Source organism: Dermacentor silvarum, chromosome 4, assembly GCF_013339745.2.
Source record: "Dermacentor silvarum isolate Dsil-2018 chromosome 4, BIME_Dsil_1.4, whole genome shotgun sequence".
In the NCBI taxonomy this organism is placed as follows: domain Eukaryota; kingdom Metazoa; phylum Arthropoda; class Arachnida; order Ixodida; family Ixodidae; genus Dermacentor; species Dermacentor silvarum.
Genome location: NC_051157.2, coordinates 91,659,958 through 91,679,489, shown reverse-complemented (window position 1 = coordinate 91,679,489; position 19,532 = coordinate 91,659,958).

Sequence of the window (19,532 nt, the reverse complement as noted above, 5' to 3'; positions counted from 1 at the left end):
CTTTAAACATGGGGTAAATATTTGCCCTCTATTGACTTATTTCAGAGTTCATTCGCTGTGTTCTGTATATACAAGTGTAAATAATCATGCTGTATGAATAACTCAATTTTAAGTCCACCTACTCACTTTCTTTTTCCCTCTGAGTTTCTCTACCTTGCATTATTTTGTCTATCTCATATAGTTTTCTGTACATTGTGTCTTGTGTATTAGTCTGTAACTGTGCCAGTACGAAGGCTTCTTAGCTGTTCCTGGGCACTAAAATAAACAAATGATGGAATATTGTTGAAATAGTAAACAGCGTACTACGCTTCTCGAGACAGTTTCTCACGGCTGTTGTCACTGAATACGGACTGTAGTTCAACCTTGGCAGAGCCAGCTCTGATGAGCACAGTGGAAGTGATTTCATAAATGCTGCTAACAAAGTGGCGCCCCGAGTCACGAGGAAATCCTCCAGAGCGCAATTAAGAACACGCCACACAAAATTCACGCACCTATAGAAAATGCTACCAATCCTGAGCTCATTGAAGAGGAGCGCGTCACAAAGATAGGCGTCTAAGCTCCGAAAATGATACTATAGGACAGAGACGAGCCAAGCATCCGTATCCATGAAGAAAGGGTGATATACAAGACGTCGCTTGGCAATGTTGCCCGTTTTCTTTAAATGGCCTGGGTTTGCCACGTGGCACAGCATCGGAAAGAAATTATTTGTAAGCCTGGAGACCAGCTTAACGCAGAATACTGCCGCAACGTCTTATGAAACGTATTGTCTATGAGCCATGTCTCACAGTCGTCACGTTGGTTAGTCCTTAAACTTCTCGTCACCAACGTTCATGCAAACTTTTTAGAGTGCCCAGTCCATTGAAGTAATTGCGTCTGCAAATGAAGTCGTTTCGAGAAGAAATGAGTTCCACGGTGAACAAGCGAATGGGCGCCAATTCTCGCTCCAAAAAGCAAGCAAGCAAGCAAGCAAGCAAACAAACAAAGACAGAGACGAAAAATGCCTGAGAAAAGAAACCAACTCCGGCATTCGGACCAACCAAACATATACGAAAGTCAGTCGACAAACTCCAAACGTCCGTTCGTACTCGCGCGCTGTTGGAATTCGCAACGCCGCGTGACCGAACGCGCGCGAGCGCAACGCACGCGTCTCCCTTCCACGTAGGAGCGCACGTTGAGGCGCGAAGGTAAAGGGGGGTCAGCGCGGCGCAAACTTCTCTGGACACGCCAGATTGGAAATGCCCATCGATCGGCTTAGGAGCGGGTCGGCGGCAGCGACTGCTGCTGCGTTGCCAATGGATGACGAGATTGGTTCGCGTATAGGCAAGCACGCGTTGGCAGCTGGCTCGAGAGAGTTGAGGGAGGGGCAGGCGGTGGCTGGAAGTCGCTTCGCGAATGCAGCGCGTTCAATTTCTTTGCCGCGGACGAGGCTGCCAGCGTGAGTGGCCAGCAAAGCTACGGGTGTGGTGGCGCGTGCGGGAGCGTTTCCTTTCAACGGCGAGAGCCGCACGGAAACGGCCGGCCATTCGGCGACTTCCTCGGTCGTCCAGGGTGAAACAATAGAACGCGTGGGGGCGAAACGTTTCAGACGGGTCTTGGGTTCCAAAACACGTCTTCCGGTGACCCCGGCTGCCAGAGGCAGCAAACCATCCAAGTGCTGGCGTTCATAGACGAGACCCAGGGTTTCGCTCGTTGTTGTCGATGTGTCATGCTTTGCGCCTTCTCTATATACCGCTGTGAACAAAAACTCCGAGGTCAAAAATTCTAAAAGCAAGCATTGATAGCATTGGTTTCCAAGTTTTGTTCCCATGTTCGAACACTTTTGTTGACTATAGTCCTTGTAACATAGGAAATAGAGCTCAGATCAGCATGGGTTAAATGCGAATCTAAATGTTCTGAGGGAATCCCTGAAATTGAAAATTTGAATATTTATTTGCTGTGTACAGGATAAAAAGAACATAGCCAGTCTTTATTTGCTTGTAGATAGTTCTTGCAAATGCCTTTCTGGCCTTACGATGATGGTGGTGGGTGACCGTGTTGGTGTTGGTGCATCAAGTGGGATGAGGAAACAACTTTATTTTGACAATTTGGCTTAGTGATGGGTCGCTACTTGGTGATGCCTTACAACCTCTTCCTCGGCTCTTTCGATGGCCCGAAGTTGAACCGTAGCCTCGCATCCTTCGCCGGCATGCTTGCTGCTTTAGTAAGAGGGGCTCTCAAACGTTTTATTTATTTTTTTTAACATTTCTGATCCGAGACCTTTTGAGTAATGCTTGGTTACTTGAAGCTTTCCGTGGTTCATCTTTCCTGCATGTGCGTCGTCAATAGCACATATTCCGCTCCTGCGTTGCCTGGAAATGTCTGGCTACTGTATTCGGTCACGTTGATCGTTGAATATTTATAATTATCAGACATTTACCGGATTCTGGTGGATGTTTAGAAAAAAAAATGTTTACGCGACCTCTGAAATAAAAATACCTAACACTGGCGGCAACCAAACAGATGTGGCCGATACCATTCAGCGTTATGATGCTCTAGCACTGCGGCGGACTAAGTGCGCGCGCATGAATGGCGCGTATGTTCGGGCAAGTAGCGGAGTTAAAAAGTCACTGAAAAAAGCACCGTGATAACGTGTGCATTTGGTCGTATCAATTCGCTGATTACTTTGAAGGAGCCCTGCGAGAAGTAATAACATTTTAAGCAGCGGAAGCTCTTTGAATGACAGCAAGATGAACCTTCAAAAGCGGTATCTCTTCAAAAGGGTGTCTCAACAGAACAGAGACATCGTCGGCGACATCGACGTCCCTATCGAAAATCCTGAACACTCGTAGTATTTCTGACTAGGCCAAAGAAACTTAAAAACAACATATGAGACAAGTAATGCGAAAGCTGTAAGAAGTAGTCGGACGCCCAGAAAAAAAAAAGAGATAGAATAACAAGATTTGGCAGGGCGTTTGATCCCCGGCTTTTGAGAGGCCGGCATTCCATACACGTCCTAATGGGCGCCTCTCCGCATTCCGTAGTGCGGCATCCGAGCGAAATGGCTGCCACAATGGATCCTGTTTGTTCACTATAGTGGCGCTGCTGTTTTCTCTGCCAGCGCCATGGAATCATCATCGTAACGTTTTTGCAACGGAAAAAAAATAATGTCCGAGTAGTCCTAAGCATGAAAGGGGCATGCCTCAACACAAGAGCAAAAAGAGAGACAGACAGAGGAATCGCAAATTAAAAAGAAATGGTGGTCAGAAAACGGAAGCTTTGTTTACGTGAGCAAAAAAAGAAAGAAAAAACGTTCACGCAACGAAGTCGATGGTGTCTTCACAACGACGATTTGGAAACAACAAGATAGGTACAACAACAAGAGATCGGGGTACACTTCATTCGCGCTTACGGTACGGCAACGCTCGTCAGCTCTTCCTGTTTTCGTGTAGCCTTTCATTTTTGTCCCACCGAAGATCCGCAGAGAGGTTGCGGCTGCAGGCGACAGGCGGTCGATCAGGAAAGGATCGAGTTGCTGTCGGAGCATGCGCGGGCTTTCTACGGCATGCCGAAATGCACGGAATCCGCGAGTTCGCGCGCATCGCAGCTAAGCTTGGGACGAAATGAGAAGGGATTGACCTAAAAGCAGGGCGATGTGTCCGGAAAGTGCTAGAAGGTGTTTGCTCTTCGGCTTGTCGAGATGTGCGCAGTTGTAAACGTGGAAATAGAAGACCGGAGAGCATGGTGATCGGTGTTTGGTTGGGGTCTTCGCGAGGTTTGCGGTGAATCGAAGAAAATTGGTCTTTGCAGGACGTGCGACGCTGCAGGTTGCGCTACAAAACACAAACAAGGGAATGCAATGCGGAATGCATACGGTCTTCAAAACTGCATCTCTGGAGCTCGCAGAGACTTCGGAACCGTGAGAGGTGTTGAAATGCTAAACTCCAGGCTTTCGGTGCAATAGCAAAAATGATGCACGCGGTGACAATGTTTTTTAGAGGTATCGCTACTGCAGGCTAGGTGCATTCCTGCGTACGCTTAAAGGCATCATAAGTTGAATGGAAAAGTTCCTAGTGATCCTGTACGGGAGCGTAAAAAAGAAAGGGGCGGGGAGGGGGGGGGGGTGAATAGTACCAGAACCTCAGGACACTTACAATGGTTTTTATTCGTTTAATTGGAAATAACTCCAGCAAAGATATTTCCGAATAGCCTATCAGAATCAGTAATCCTATATTACACAAGCTTTTACATAATTGCTTTGCACTTACTGAAGACCACGTTATCCAATCCTAAGCTCAGCGAATATGCTGTAACTGCTCTGAAAGTACTACCGTTTTTGTAAGCACACAACTGTGCTTAAGCTAACTAAAAATTACGAAGCATTTGTGATTTTATATAGGTTTTCATAAAAAGCCGCGCTCGTCTCACATTCTGCGTTTCTGCAGCACGCCTTTAAAGACCTGAAAATGCTTACTCTCGTAGTAACAGATTGGTTGTTGAAAGGAGGTCGAGGCCAAACACAGGCTGCGTGGCAACGAAGTACACTTGGTTAAAAGTAAGCGTCCTTCAGAGACAACAAAGCGCGATATCACAAAGTAGCTTGAAAACTAAAGGCAGTATCACGGCTTGGATGCGAGCAAAATCCAGCTTTTGCTTTACGTTTTATATTTGCCATATACCGCCCTTATGCATCTCAAATTTTCGTGCGCTTTTCCCCCAACGGACCGACATTAGGGATGATCAGCCAATGCCATCGGCTACACTCGAGGCACGCGATTCTCGCGTGTTTGTTGCCTCAATTGGCTTCTTTGGAGTCTCGCAACTTTGCACATAATACAAACGCAATAAAGAAAATATTTCATTAGGTCAGGGAAGAAAGCACATTCCCGCTCAGTTGAGGAAAAGAAAGTTGGATGAGGGTGTAAAAGATTCTATGCGTGAGAAAGCGCCGAAACAACGCTTTGCAGTGACAAGCTGTTCTAGATTTGCACGCAACTTATAGATGGCATGGCGTGACGTGCCACGCCTAACTTGTCACGTGAGATCCCGCGAGACATCTGGGTAATGGATCTTCGCTTTGGGAATTCTGCAGTAGGAGGAATATTTTACCTTTTTTTAGGGGTTCGGGAAGGGGGAGGGCGGATACTGGGGGCAATAATCATCATGAAGCGACAAGTCGTGACATCGTTATACCGCCCTTAAAGACGATCTTTTCGTATAAGTTGAAAAGCAGTTCAACACAAAACCGGGCACTGTGTATTAGTGATCCTGTTCAGTGGCTGACTGAGTGCGTGATAGCATGCATAAGAGTCGCAACATGCAGGCACGGTGAATACTGAAATGCTTCTTATTGCGCGATTCTGAATCCTGTTGATCATAGGGGAATATTAGGCTACTAATTGTAGACAAGATAACCCGAGCTACCAATAGGAATGCAGAAAGGTCTGTTATTGTGCATAGGCCAGGGGATCCACTTGGGTGACTGCCTTCTTCTAATCGGCTAGCGCTTACTCAAGGTAATGGGAGGGCTTCCAACATGATGTTCGTAGAAAGCCCTACACAAGCGTGTATAACTCTATGGTTTCCACAAAAACCAAGCCAGGCGTCTTAATTTTGCGAGCGCATACTCATACTTGTCGCAAATGTAATTGTAAGGATAGTAGTTGCTTGGTATAAAACATGTAAGGAAAGCTGTAATTTTCAACGGAACTAGCACTGTTAAAAACGCTTGTCCTTTCTCTCATAGTTTTTAAGGACGCGGTATGGCTGGATAAGCTAAGGGACAAGACAGGGCTCGTATTAACAAAAAGCTCTTTTGCAAGAAATCTTCGCTATCCATCTTAATGCTATCCAATCTTAATGCCGAACATGTTATTAGCAAAAGTCGTAGGCTAATGACGCAGAGCAATTAAGAGCGAAAAGCTTTGTGAATTCAGTCCTAGGTAGGAATAACCTAGGTCATGTGCCAGTACTTTTTCAAGTACTTTTAAAAGTGCCACCGCCGTATATAGTAACTATGCACATTTTTTATTAAAACATTCAAAACCATACAGGCGTGAGTAGATCTGTCATCGAGTCACGTGCCGGCGCTGCCGAATAAGTTTGCGCCTCTCTTCAAAAGACCGACACGCCAAGGAAAATTGCATTTCAAGTTTCTGAATTTTATGGCTCCAGATATGAAATACAACAGCGCATGGTGGACTATCTGATCACTGCAGGAGTCTCTTCGAAGCTTTCGACAAAGGCTGTACGCATTAATCTCTATAACCTTATTCACGTAAGCAAACTAATTTGGTCCCTATATTTAACACTCCACATTTTATGTGCGCAGTATTAAAATATTTACTATGCCTTTAATAAAAAAATCAGCATGGCGTACCTGCAAGACGAGCAAAACACTTTACAGAGAACGAATTGCAACATGCAGCAGAGGCAGGGTAACAAAGTAAGCGAAAAAAAAAAGCTCTACGCCTGCGTAATCAATAGAACATGAAGTGAAATGGGGTCATTAAGGAGCCCAAATCACAGTCATACTTTGGCTTTAGATCTACCGAAAGTGTCGCAAAAATTCAACCTTTCAGTGTAGAAGTGCTCTTGTCAATACCCACAATGCAGAACATATGATTGCATACGTTGCGTGCCTTAAATGATGTCGGTTTTCACCGCATACATAAAGTTTTTGGAAGTAAACATTTTCCCGGTGGATACGCAGAAGAGAGCTTTGTTAGCAGGTATTTCGTGGTTTAAACGCACCAACACATTATCATAGTGATTCTAAAAACAGCCTACAGATAAAATGCTAATGTTTTCAACGTTCCTGTTAAACTACTTGCGACATCCCACCCTCGTCCATAAAACTTTGCATCATTACGAACTTCACCGACAACTTAGTTGCTTCACTGAAGACGCTGCCAAGAGGGTCCTAATCAATCATGCTATTCAACAACGCTTGTTATGGAGGTTATTTTTACTTAATCGGGAGCATGCTTTATACGAGTTTTATGCAAATTCAAGACGGACTGGTAAAACAAGCTTGAAGCGCAGCGAACTTTCACTCCTCCCTTCGAAGCAAATGTTTAGAGGCGGTGTGCAAATATTCAAAACCTTCGAATAACGAATGGAATATTGCCCTATTTGACTCGATCTTCGTATCATATACTTATATTTACTGTTCGAATGCTTTTGAAATAGTTTTCGATCAGTTAAAATTGCCAAGCGTGCTTGATAAAGAATAAAATTGGAGGAAAAATGCAATACATTTAATCTGAGTGGCCATAGTGTACATTAAACGTGACAAGTTACGTACTGTAGCACGCTCCATCAACAAGGAAGCCAGACTTTTCAAGCTAAATGACTCTCATTCCCACTCACCAATGTGGTATGAGTACGCGAATAAAGAGCGTGCCTGTTCCTAATGCTCTATTTGTGTTTTTAGTGAACAATGCTCTATAACAAACAGTGTAATGACAGAAACGGGTTAATGTTGTGAACACGATGTCTGAAGATTGTTTTATATTAATGGTTAGAACGGCTGTCCATTATTCAAAAAGTACTCGAAAAGTATTCGATATGTGTTTTGACTCGCTTCTGACACTGTTTGATTCGCATTTGATTTGGCATGAAATATTATTATTCGCGCACCTTTGCAAATACCTATGAGCTAACTTCCACCTTGAAAGTTATTGCAAAGGATAATTAGAAATGTGGCCGTGACACAAGATGCATAAAGAATCGTTTTATAAAACAAAGCTGAACGCACGTAGGATATGAAAAGTTAACATCACAGTTCTCGTTGATGCTTCCCCCTATGAAAATGATGGGAGTTTTGCGCCGAGTTATTCGATTAAATGTACAAGGTGAGCTATGTACATCTATGCCTCGACAGCCTAAGTGTGGCTGTTATCTATGTGGAGCTCTAGGTCGCATATTTTTTGTTCAACTTTGTTGCCGGACACCGTTATTCTGACCAGCGCTGAATACAAAACAGCCATTTTCGGACGCCAGATACGTAAAGTTGGTACTTCATCCCTGTTCGACTATGTCGTCTCTATTGAAGTTGTAAAGATGGAATATGCCAGTTCAGTTCTGAGCCTTCACTATATAGGTGGGCTATACATTGGAAGCAGGAGGCTGTGAGCTCATGATTTTTGGTAATTACTATCGATTATTGAAGTTACGAATCGCTGTTAGAGTGTTGGCATGTTTTCATCACGTTTGCTTCAGCATATGTCCACTGCGCAAATCTTTTCGCTAATAAGCTTCAAGGGCCGAATTCACAAACCTTCTCCTTTGTAAGGGCTGTTTGTCATTTACCGGTTGTTGACTTAGGTAATAATATATCCAGCATCCGGATTGGCCGGAATTTTCTCTTACGAACAACGCTAGTGTGAGAACCTTTTTTGTGAATACGGGCCCAGGTACCCTGCAGACAACACCAGTAACAGGTGAAAATGAAGAATACCTTTCTAAAAGACATGCGTCCGAACCGACAAATGTTTCGTTTCACAAGTGCTCCTTGCTATCGGCCAGCTGCCTTCGCTTATATTATATCCAGCATCAGGATTGTCTGAGATTTCACTTCCGGTCAGTTATAGCGCAAGATACTTTTTGTAAATGTAAGCCATGCAGAGGGAAATTCCAAATGAGCAAGTTTTGTGAGTATGCGAGCCACATGCGAGCTCCCATTGTACGAAAAGCGCGAATATATACTAAAGGATATTCGTATAAAACTGCTACAGAAATGAATGAGCGACACTAGCATGTCCAAGTCCGCTACAATGTAGCGATTCTGTTCGCAAATCATCCTCGCGCGTCTTCACTGGTCCGAGCGGCGCTTCGCTTACGTTATCACCGGCATCAACCATCCGTGAACGCTGGATAATACGAAAGCAATAGAATCTAGCCAAATAAACCGTTACGTCATACCAGTACAGGTTACTGTGTACAAGGTGACGTTGACGCTTGTGTTCCTTTCTGATCAATCGCCGCCTCAGGTGCGCGCTGATGAAATTTCGCCATGACTTAGGTGTTACACACCTTGGTGATGCCTGTTTTGTTTGCCGCAGCTCAATGTGTTGTGCGACCATGCAGCCTGCGGTCAGCGAATGACGGCTGTGTCGTCGTTTCCCTCCTTTTGTCGCGTTATTATACATATGATGCACAAGGAGCTTCAGACAAGAGAATACGAACCAGTGTAAGCAAACACTATTGGTTTTACAAGACGCTATAGCTAAGAACGCAAGTCGCAGGTGCATATGCCAGACAAGAGGTTTCAAACGAAACGCGCAACCAACCAGCGCAAACACCTTGTTACCGCGAGTAGAAGCTGTTTGGACAATTGAAACTATGCTCCTTGACAGAATTCACTAGTAATTCTTTTGTCAAGTCTGATGAAGGCTTTTGACATTTTTGTTTGTTGAAGCGTGGAATTATTCTAGAATAGCAACTTCGGTAATGCATGCACAATGAAATTACTGAGGCACATGGTCACTTCAGGCAGCCGCAGACGCTCATTTCAAATTACACTTTACGGCACGTGATGACTAAAAAAGTTAAAGGAAGACGCATACGTTTAAGATTAATAAAGTGTCAAAGCCGTGTCTTGAAGTGTAGTTAAAGTAAAAGCAAAATCCCAAGTAAAGAACTCCCCCCCCCCCCCCCCCCCTTGTATATTAAGGTCTTGTCACTGACAGCGAATCTTCTGTGCACGAAAAGAACATCTAGGATTCTCTTTTTTTTTTACTGTCTTCGTTGGAGTTTGCCTGCGGCCTTATCGGATGATTGATGGGAGGAACAAAACACGCTGACATTATTTACAAAAAATATGGGTCTTGTTCTTAGGCGGCCTAGAAAATGTCGCGGTTGTTTATGCATATATAGGGCTAAGGAAACAAGAAGTGGAAGAGAAGTTAGTCGTTTTTATTACAGCAAATACGAGTACATCGTGTATGCTTGGCTTGTACGTGAATCTATCGTATAAAATTTACCTCAAGCGAATGATCACAACGCAGAAGCAAGATACGACATGAATCTCTACTCAACAACATTCCTTAATACTCAAATCCCCAATATATAGCAACCACCGCTCATGTGCAACATGGTTCCTCTTCGTTTTTCTTCCTTCTAAGACTTCGTCGTGACAAAACATGCAGCGTTGCATCGAGATATCGCACCTATGGAGCGTGTAGCGAAACTCAGTCGTTACTAACGCATACGCTGTCATTCAGTTGCATAAAATTGGTTTCTAACACTTTAGGAGCGAAAGTATTCTTTTCCATATGCAAGCAACAACCGAGCACCCTGGTTCTTTCTTGACAAGTGCAATGTGTCTTTCGAAGCTGTGAAATTGTTTACATTGCAAGACAAAACAGAAATTTTCTCATTGACGATTCTTTCTTTCTTTCTTTTTTCTTTCTTTCTTTCTACAGGAGAGGGGGAGGGGGGTGGCAAACACTGAATTTCGAATATTACTATTCGAAGCTTAGCGCCTACATTTCTAAACGCTACCTCCTTTTGATGTATTAAGCCCGCTGTCTAAGGAATATACAATTTTTTCCATAAAAGTGAAACATTTTCATCCACCTGAACTGCAGCACGAAGCTACATGGGTTTCTCAAAAACAAGGTCCAGTAGTAGAAGAAAAAAAACTGTCGCACCAATCCACGCTGTGAAGGTGGTTGGACAGCGAAGCTGTAAACGACACCAGCGACGATTACCCATTGTGACGTCACTTGAATTTACACGCGTGGCTCTACAAAGAGTGAAACCAGAGACAAGTGAAATGTACTTAAGCACACCCTTTATTACTTCACAACATTGTATTCACGCTGTTCTTCGGGCGTATTTACTTTCTGTGGTCTACCAATGGTAGCCTGGAATAAACTGAATGAGTTGCTAGACTGTGGTGACATCACTACGTGATTTCTATGCTGTTGGGTACTTTTCCACTCGAAGTAGCTTACGCAACCGTAATTTTTACCGGGAAACACACGCGGGAGAAGGAACGCTGTGAACGACGCCCACAATGATTACCCAAAGTGACGTCACTTGAATTCGCACAAGTGGCTCTACAAAGAGTGAAACCAGAGACACTGGTTTCACGAGGGTTTTCAATGACGTCAACCCCTTTCGAAGCAGCTGCTAACTTAATCTTTACCGGAACGCGTCGGAGGGTGTTGCCATTGTTCGCACGCGCCTTATCATCCATCATTTGGTTTTGATGCTTGTTTAGTGGTTTTTCTTTCGAAAACGACTTCTGAGCTGTTAGATGTATGCCTGGTTTCAAAGGAGAGGCGAGGGAAGCCCGGAAGAGCGCGCGCCAACCCGCTTTCCTTCCATGTCCCTCCTCGCGACACATGGCGTTTTTTTGCTTACGACGACACGAAAATTTCCTTGGCTGGCAGAGGTATACAGCTTCGCAGTGAAATTCGTCCTGGTCCAGTATTTGAACCCGGTACCAACGCCTACCAACAATCACAGCGATTGGGATCTTTCTCTATAAGTGTGTCACATTCGCGTGCAATTTTTTGCACGACACGGCTGGATAGTCCCCCCTTACTTTTTTTATTTTTTTGCCCGGCCGAGAACTCACATTGCCACTGCAAACATTCCTTCCACCCGTAGCAACACCGGCCCGTGAATATGCACAAGACGCCATCGCCGAGGCTGAGGAAGTTCGGCAGATTGCCCACACTCGCCTCTTGACCTGCTAAGAGAACCAGCGGCGTTTGTACGATCGACAATATAAAGACGGGCATTTTTCGACCAATTCGCTCATACTCCACTGCATGGTCCTCTTCCCATCACGTCGGGCTCTCGAAAAAGCCTCTTTCAGTACACGGGCCCATACCGAGTACTTCGTGCCCCGACTCCCGTTACCTATGAGATTGTTCCCGCCACTCCAACTACCTCCTCTTCCTCACGGTCAGTGATGTGGGGGATGTCTCGCACCTTAAACCTTACCACTTTGCCACTGCTACTGACTTTTTTGATGAGCGAGTATGGTGCTTCTGCCGCCGGGGATAATGCTACATACGTTCGCCTCTTAATACGTGAGCATGGTTGCCCGACAAAGAAGATACACTGGCCGCCTGGCTCGTGCTACCAGCCACTTTCGCAAGCGCTGATGTTGCTTTTGTAAATATCGCTGCAATCGCTGCTTCATTCGCATATCATTCGCTCTTGAAGCTTCTCAAGGTAATAATAATGTATATTAGTTGGTAAAGCTCCAAGAGTCGTCAACTACTTTCACCCGGCCTAAATAAAGAGTTTGCGTGGCACGGATAAGTATATATGCAGACTCTAGTGAACTACTCAAAACTGCAAGCGCTCGAAGACTTAAGTGTAAATGCAGCAGCATGCGACAACGAACCTGTGAGCAGGGATATCTGCATATCTCTCCGTGAACATAAAATTTGCATACAAACTTCGTTCAGGTCTCTTTTACAAAACTATGGACCGGAATGCTTTTGTTTACTTTGTTCAGTTCCCAGCACTGGCCTACTTAGCGGTGTCTGTCATCTATGTCTGCAGCCGCGTGTATCTGTGTTTCCTTCGATGACGGTCGCTGTATAAACGCCTATATTGAATGAGCCGAGGCCGCGTTCATCGCAGCATGAAATCGAATTTGAGGGAACTCACACGTGTGTGAGAGCTCCCCACACAGCAACTCTGGCAGATAGCTGCTCTCTTAAAAGCTCTCGTGCTTCTTTATTCTAGTCTCTTTCAGAAACTACGGCGCATGCAAGGAAAAATCAGTTGACATCCCTCAAGATAATATTATGAACTTGCAGGGTACGTAACAGTCTTCCTCGCTTTTCACATTTACTATTTACCTGCCCTGAGCGTTATAATACTGAGCTACATGCTCTTTATCAAGTTTTCACCCTTCTTCCGCCTTGCTAAGAGTAAGCTATGCTCATGTGTCTTTGGTACACCCGTCTGTATTTCTTTTTATTTTACAGCGAATTAGCTTTCTTTGGTTCTTTTGGCTCAATTTCTGGGTCAGTGGTTCATTGCAGGACTTTCACCGCTGATACAAAAGTGCTGACGCATATGGCACGGTTGTTGCCGAACGCTTACTATTACGACTCTTTTAGATGCGCACGTGTTGCCGACAAGGTGTGTTGGCTTACGGCTGTGATCTATACAGAAATATGCACTGAAACAACGAAAGTAATTCCTACCGTTCCTATTTCCTACCCTCAACCGTACCGTAATTCCTACCAATAATTTCCTACCATCAACCGTACCATTCATTTATTAACTCGAGTAGCTTTCTTGATGGGCTCAGCTATTTCCTAACATGGATAATCATCGTAGAAGGTTACTGCATATACAGGGTGTTTCAGCGGACACTTTCAAAGTTTATTTAAGGTTGCCTGTAGCAGATAGCCTGATTCTAGTTAATGAGCTGGTCTACTCGAAGAGGCGGACATTACTTGCACAAAAAATTGAAATGCATAATCGACTAACCAATAGAAATTCACTAATTAGGTTTTTAACTGATTACCTGATGGCCCATATTGCAATTGACAAATTGCAGCCGTGGAGTTCGCAAAGCGGATCCACTTGGAATTCATTCTCAGGCTGACACCAGTTTCGAGATATCAATTCCCAAACTTTGCAGAGAAATGCATTGGCGTTCCAGTTAATTTTGTGCTTCAATGCATAAAGCGACGTTTTGTTAAGAAACTAACTGGAACGCCAATACATTTCTCCGCAAAGTTCAGTGATTATTATCGCGAAACTGGTGTCATCCCGAGAATTCGTTCCAAGTGGATCCGCCTTGCGAACTCCACGGCTACAATTTGTAAATTGCAATATGGGCCATCAGCTAATTACTTCACAACTTAATTAGTTAATTTTGTTAATTATTTGATAATGCATTTCAATTTTTTGTGCAAGTAATGCCCGCCTCTTCGAGTAGACCAGCTCATGAACTAAAGTTGTGCTATCTGCCACGGGCAACCTTTAAGAATTTTTGAAAGTGTTTGCTTAAACATCCTATATATATATATATATATATATATATATATATATAGCGGTGTCTGTCATCTATGTGTGCAACCGCGTGTATCTGTGTTTCTTACGATGATTGTCTCTGGATAAACGCCTATATTGAGTCAGTGGAGGCCGCTTTTATCGCGGCATGAAATCGGATTTGAGAAATATTGTTTTTCGCGGAGCCCCGTCGCTATTATGTGCTGGCGGTACCAAACACACACACACACACACACACATGCACACGCACACGCACACGCACACGCACACGCACACGCGCGCACGCGCACACGCGCGCGCACACACACACACACACACGCACACACGCACACACACACACACACACGCACACACACGCACCACACACCACACACACACACACACACACACACACACACACACACACACACACACACACACACACACACACACACACACACACACACATCGACGGAGCCCCGCGAACAACATCATGTCTCATAGCACGCTTATGTAGACGAAGCGAAAGGAAGGCTGGTTTGATTGATGCTACTGTATGACCAGCAACCAACTAGGACAAAATAAAAACGCAATAATAAAGAAACGGGAACTTGAGGTGCAGCCGTCAATTACTTTTTTGCTGATTCTCAAGAAACAAAGGTAGTAAAACTGGGCTTTACTTACGGGAAGAAGTTGTGCCACCATTATATCCTTACCAAATGTCATCCTGTTTTCATTTGTTCTGCAAGCTGTATCTATGATACAACTTAGCATTGTGAGAGATCTGGCTACTTGGTAGTCCATGATACAACTTTCTTGCGCGTGCGCGAACTCACCGCGTCCTCCTCTTTCTCTCATCTTTCTGTTCTCTCTTTCACGTCACCCAGAGCAGGGAAGCCAACCAGACGCATTTCTGGCTAACATTCCTGCCTTCTGTCTTTCTCTCCTCCTCGTACTCCTTCTTGCGCAAGAACTTGAACAAGAGACGACGATGAAACGACATACACAGATGCTTTTCCCTTTTACTTAGACAGGTCCAATGAGAACTAAAATTCATATCTCATGTTACTGATGATGCGGATCTATTTCCGCTTATTCGTAAAGCTAAACAACGCGCACATCTTATAGCGCGAAGTAAAACCTGGGCTTATGCACCCACAAAAAGTTGTTACGCTATGTATTAGTAAGAGCAGATGCCAGGCGATTGTCATAGCGGTCATTCTGTTAGTGAAACTGACATGCTTACGAAAACAGATGTTACGAAATAAAAGGTCGGTGAATTCGGCCCCCAATGTTTAATTTGTCACGCAAGGTCTTAAACTTGATGGGAATGGTTAAAAACCGCCAGACAAGATTTTGCGGGTCCACCGTTGATAAATGGCATCCACAGTGAATACAGTTGCCTCACGTCAGCTGGAAGGGCGCCTGATCGAACAGAATACGCTAAACAACATGCACAGTTGGTAATGGCTCGCGGGCGCCCACGGAAATATTCTGTAAAGGCGAGTACAAGTGGAATGGTAATGCGAAGACAGGCAAACGGCATTCGAATCGAGATAAGTCGGAGACCATTAAGTGGCATCTACCTGCACAGCACGAACTTACCAAAGTTGTATACTTTGACCACCCTCTAATTTGCATTCAGGCACAAGTTGTAGCTGTCGTGTTACCGGAGCACGTACGTTATCGATAATTCATCGAGTAGTTCACTCGTACAAGCCGGCGAACTTGAGCGAGTCCTAATGAGGTTACACGACAGCAATTTGTTAGCAGACATCGATGCATGGCTGGCTTCATATAGTGCTTGATTTCACAAGGGGGTGCTACGTGCTACGGTATATATCTGCACTGCTAGAGTACCTACCCGAGATTGTGAAAATAGTCTTGCTCCATTAGGGTTCAGAGTACATTAGAAATACCGAATCGGCCAAATCATTGGACTGTTGAAAGGAATTAAATACTGCGAAGAGTGGGGCAGATGCGCCCGAAAGATCTCAACGCACATTTCATCCTGCCGCTAGACTCGAACTAGCGCTTTGTGTGTTGGTTTGATCAGAGAGTGCAGCGTCTTAACAATCAGGCCCGATACCTTCGCCGCCGCGAGTTCTTGGCGCTGGGGGTCTACAACGTCGAGCATGGCTTTTAAGCCCTCCAGTTACGGCACTCTGGCTGCGGACGGCCTCCATGCGAGCTTCCAGGATGTTACGCTACTTGCCCGTCATACCGGAGTGCAACTCCGGTGGACTTCAGCACCCTGGAGATTGACACCGTCTCCTTAGAGATGCCCACCCACAACGCCAACCCCGATCATCAAAGGAAAGCCAAACAACGCACCGACCCACCCAAGATTGCCGCAACCGCAACATCGGCGCTTCCGCCGTTGCGCTGTTATAACACTTGGAGTATACCTACGCGGAAACGGCCAGAGCGACGTCTTCCAACTTGCTTGGAAGACGTCTTCCAAATGTAAAAGCCCAGAATTCATTCGCCCGCTTCCTGACCCCGTGGTAACCGTCTTGGGGAGTGTGTTAACGACCTAAACACTGCCACTGATGAGGGGCGTAAATCCGCGAATGTGCGCTGAATACCCCTGTTACCAACGAGTAATCTTTTTAGTCCCTTGCTCTCTCCTACACTCTCGCTTTTTTCCTTTTCCTTCTCTCTTCTTTTTCTACTTTCTTTTTTTTTACATACATGTATGAAGAGACTGCGTCGCGAGAATTTATTGTAGCGCTTGAAAATGTTGCTCCACCGACCTAAATTGTTTGGTAAGCAAACAGAAGATAAGCGCGAAGTTGTGCTTCTCATCTCTCTCTCTCTCTCTCTCTCTATATATATATATATATATATATATATATATATGTCTATATCGTGTGTTTGCGCGTCTTCGTGGGAACACATTAGCTTTGGCGCAACAAAAACGCAGTCAAGCAACTTCCGTGATTTAGAGCTATGGGCACGCCAACATTCTCAATATCACTTTTTAATTTGCCATTTTGTTTTTGTAATTCTAGGCCGAAGTCCGCCCATTTTTCGAGGCACACCATTTACTGTAGGTATGGCAACTAACTATTTCACAGATTTTTTATATTGCATTAGGTTGCTGAACAGCGATTATTTCCGAACTCTGAACGACTGCTTTCTACAGGAGCACACGCCGTGGTTATAACACGTTCGGGTATTTTCGCCATCAGCAGCATAAACGCTAGAAATCGCACGTCGTACTCAGTAAGAAAATGAAATTAGGGAGACTGGTAGAAAAATAACAAATAGCTGTACTGTTGCTGCACATGCCTTAAACAAAAAAGCTTGAATATCAATCAACCTTTTGGGTCAAGGCAAGTTGGTAAAGAGACCAGAAAATACGGTGACGGAATTAATGTGACTGTAAATGAATCGTGGCAAAACCGACAGTGAAAATGAAAAAAAAATTAAAGAACATTGAGCATACGCTGCTCTGTGTTATTCAAATTGGAAGAAAGGGGGAAAAAATGTGTGCAATACGAACAGCAATGCCTCCCCAAGTCGAGAAGAAAAATTGAAAACGAATTCGCCGTCACGTTTTTTACCAGAATTAATAGAAAAAAAAACTCGAGTTCTTTTTTCTTTTTGTTGTCAGGCAACAAAGCTAGACGGAAAAGCAAGTCTATATAAAGGGCAGCGAAATTCTCAAAAGAGAGGTTGCCGTCTTCTACTGTACGTCGGCTGTGCAGGGACGGCCGCGTTCGCGTCATTACACTGATGGCCTTCACGCGATTTCTAACGGCGCGTCTTGTGTTTCTACGCTCGTTGTCGTCAAAGGCGCGGCTCTTTGCGACGTGGTCGCCGCATTTTCGTTGACGCTTATTCCTCGTTTTGCTTCTCGAGAAGTCCTTATCTTTTATTTTTCCCCCTCAGATTCACTTACATGTGTTCCTTGTCCGGTGCAATTTGTAGCCGCCCTTTGTCACTTTAATGGAGCAAGAAGCCAAGCTTCAGCCGGAGGGTTGGCACTCTAGGTTCTCTTGAGGAAAGTGAAAAGGAAAGAAAGCGTGCGTGGAAAGACTTTTGGCAGCACAGAAGAGCTCGCTATAGGCACGCCGTCGCGAACATTGGTTACGATTATCCGCATAGTTTACGCAGTGCACTGCGCCTTCCGATTTCTAATATCTTTCCTCTGGTGTTCCAGCATGTCATTGTAATCCACTATTTTTTTTATTTGCCAGAGATAGAGAGCAAGGAAAGCGTAAATGAAAGGTAAAGAGGTTAACCAGTAACGTGGTTGGTCAATTAAATTATGCGGTGCTGCGGTGACCACGTGGCGTTCTTTACCGTACACATAATTCTAAGCACACGAGCATTTTTCGAGCGGGTTGAGCTTGGTTGGTTACCCTGAACTGGGAAAGCGGAAAGAGAAGGAAACTATTTACGGAAGTAGACAAAGGAAAGCTGGTGTGCATGAACTACCAGACTGCAGTGTAGGATCATCATCATCAGCAGCAGCAGCCTATTTTTATGTCCACTGCAGGATGAAGGGTGATCTCCAATCCCAGCGATCGACATTTACCCCTGCCTTACGACTTGTGCCGGTAAATTTCCTAATTTCGTCACCCCCCCCCTAATTTTCTCCCCGTCCTTAACTGCCCTTCCCTTCCCTTGTAACCCACTATGTGATTCTAATGGTCCACCAGTTATTTTCCCTACGCATTACAAGGCCAGGACAGATAGATTTTATTTCAAGTGTGAAGCACTTTAGCGGCTCGGGCTGTCGGCGTCTAATGTGATGTGATGTCGTCGTACGTGGTCACGCGTCTCGTTCACTTGGTATACAGGGTGTCCCAGCTATCATGCAGCACGATTTAGAAAAAGAGGAACTGGCGTTACGCGAAGCAAACCTAATGCGTATTGTTTCCAGTACAGTGGAGTAGCCGCCAGTAATTTTTTTCGTTACTGAGATTTCATTAGGTAATTGTAATTAATTATATAACTCGAGAAGTACTGTCCTTATTAGCAAAGTGTCAATGAGAAAGTTGTAGAGCAACATGAAAAACACCCGATACAGCTCTCTGTTGCTCAATACGTGCTACATCAATGTGTTTTTCCGAGTGTGAAAGGAGACCACGAATACATGCAGAATTGCCATGCGACGGGCCGCTCGAGGCACTTTGTGTGCATTCGCGGGCTTCTTTCACGCTCGGAAAAACACTTTTATGTAGCACGTATTGAGCAACAGAGAGCTGTATCGGAGTTTTTCATGTTGCTCTACAACTTTCTCATTGACACATTGATAATTAGGACAGTACTTTTCGAGTTAGATAATTAATTACAATTACCTTATTAAATCTTAGTAACGAAAAAATTACTGGCGGTTACTCCTCTGTACTGGAAACAATACACACTAGGTTTGGTTCGCGTAACGCCGTTCCTCTTTCTTTAAATCGTGCTGCGTGATAGCTGGGACACCCTGTATACCAAAATTGGCGTGGAAGGGTATGAATGTATGAATAACATGACTGATAGGTCATGACATCGATAACATCACACGCTCGTCATTCACGTCACGATTAACGATAATAAAATCACGTGTGGCGCTGACT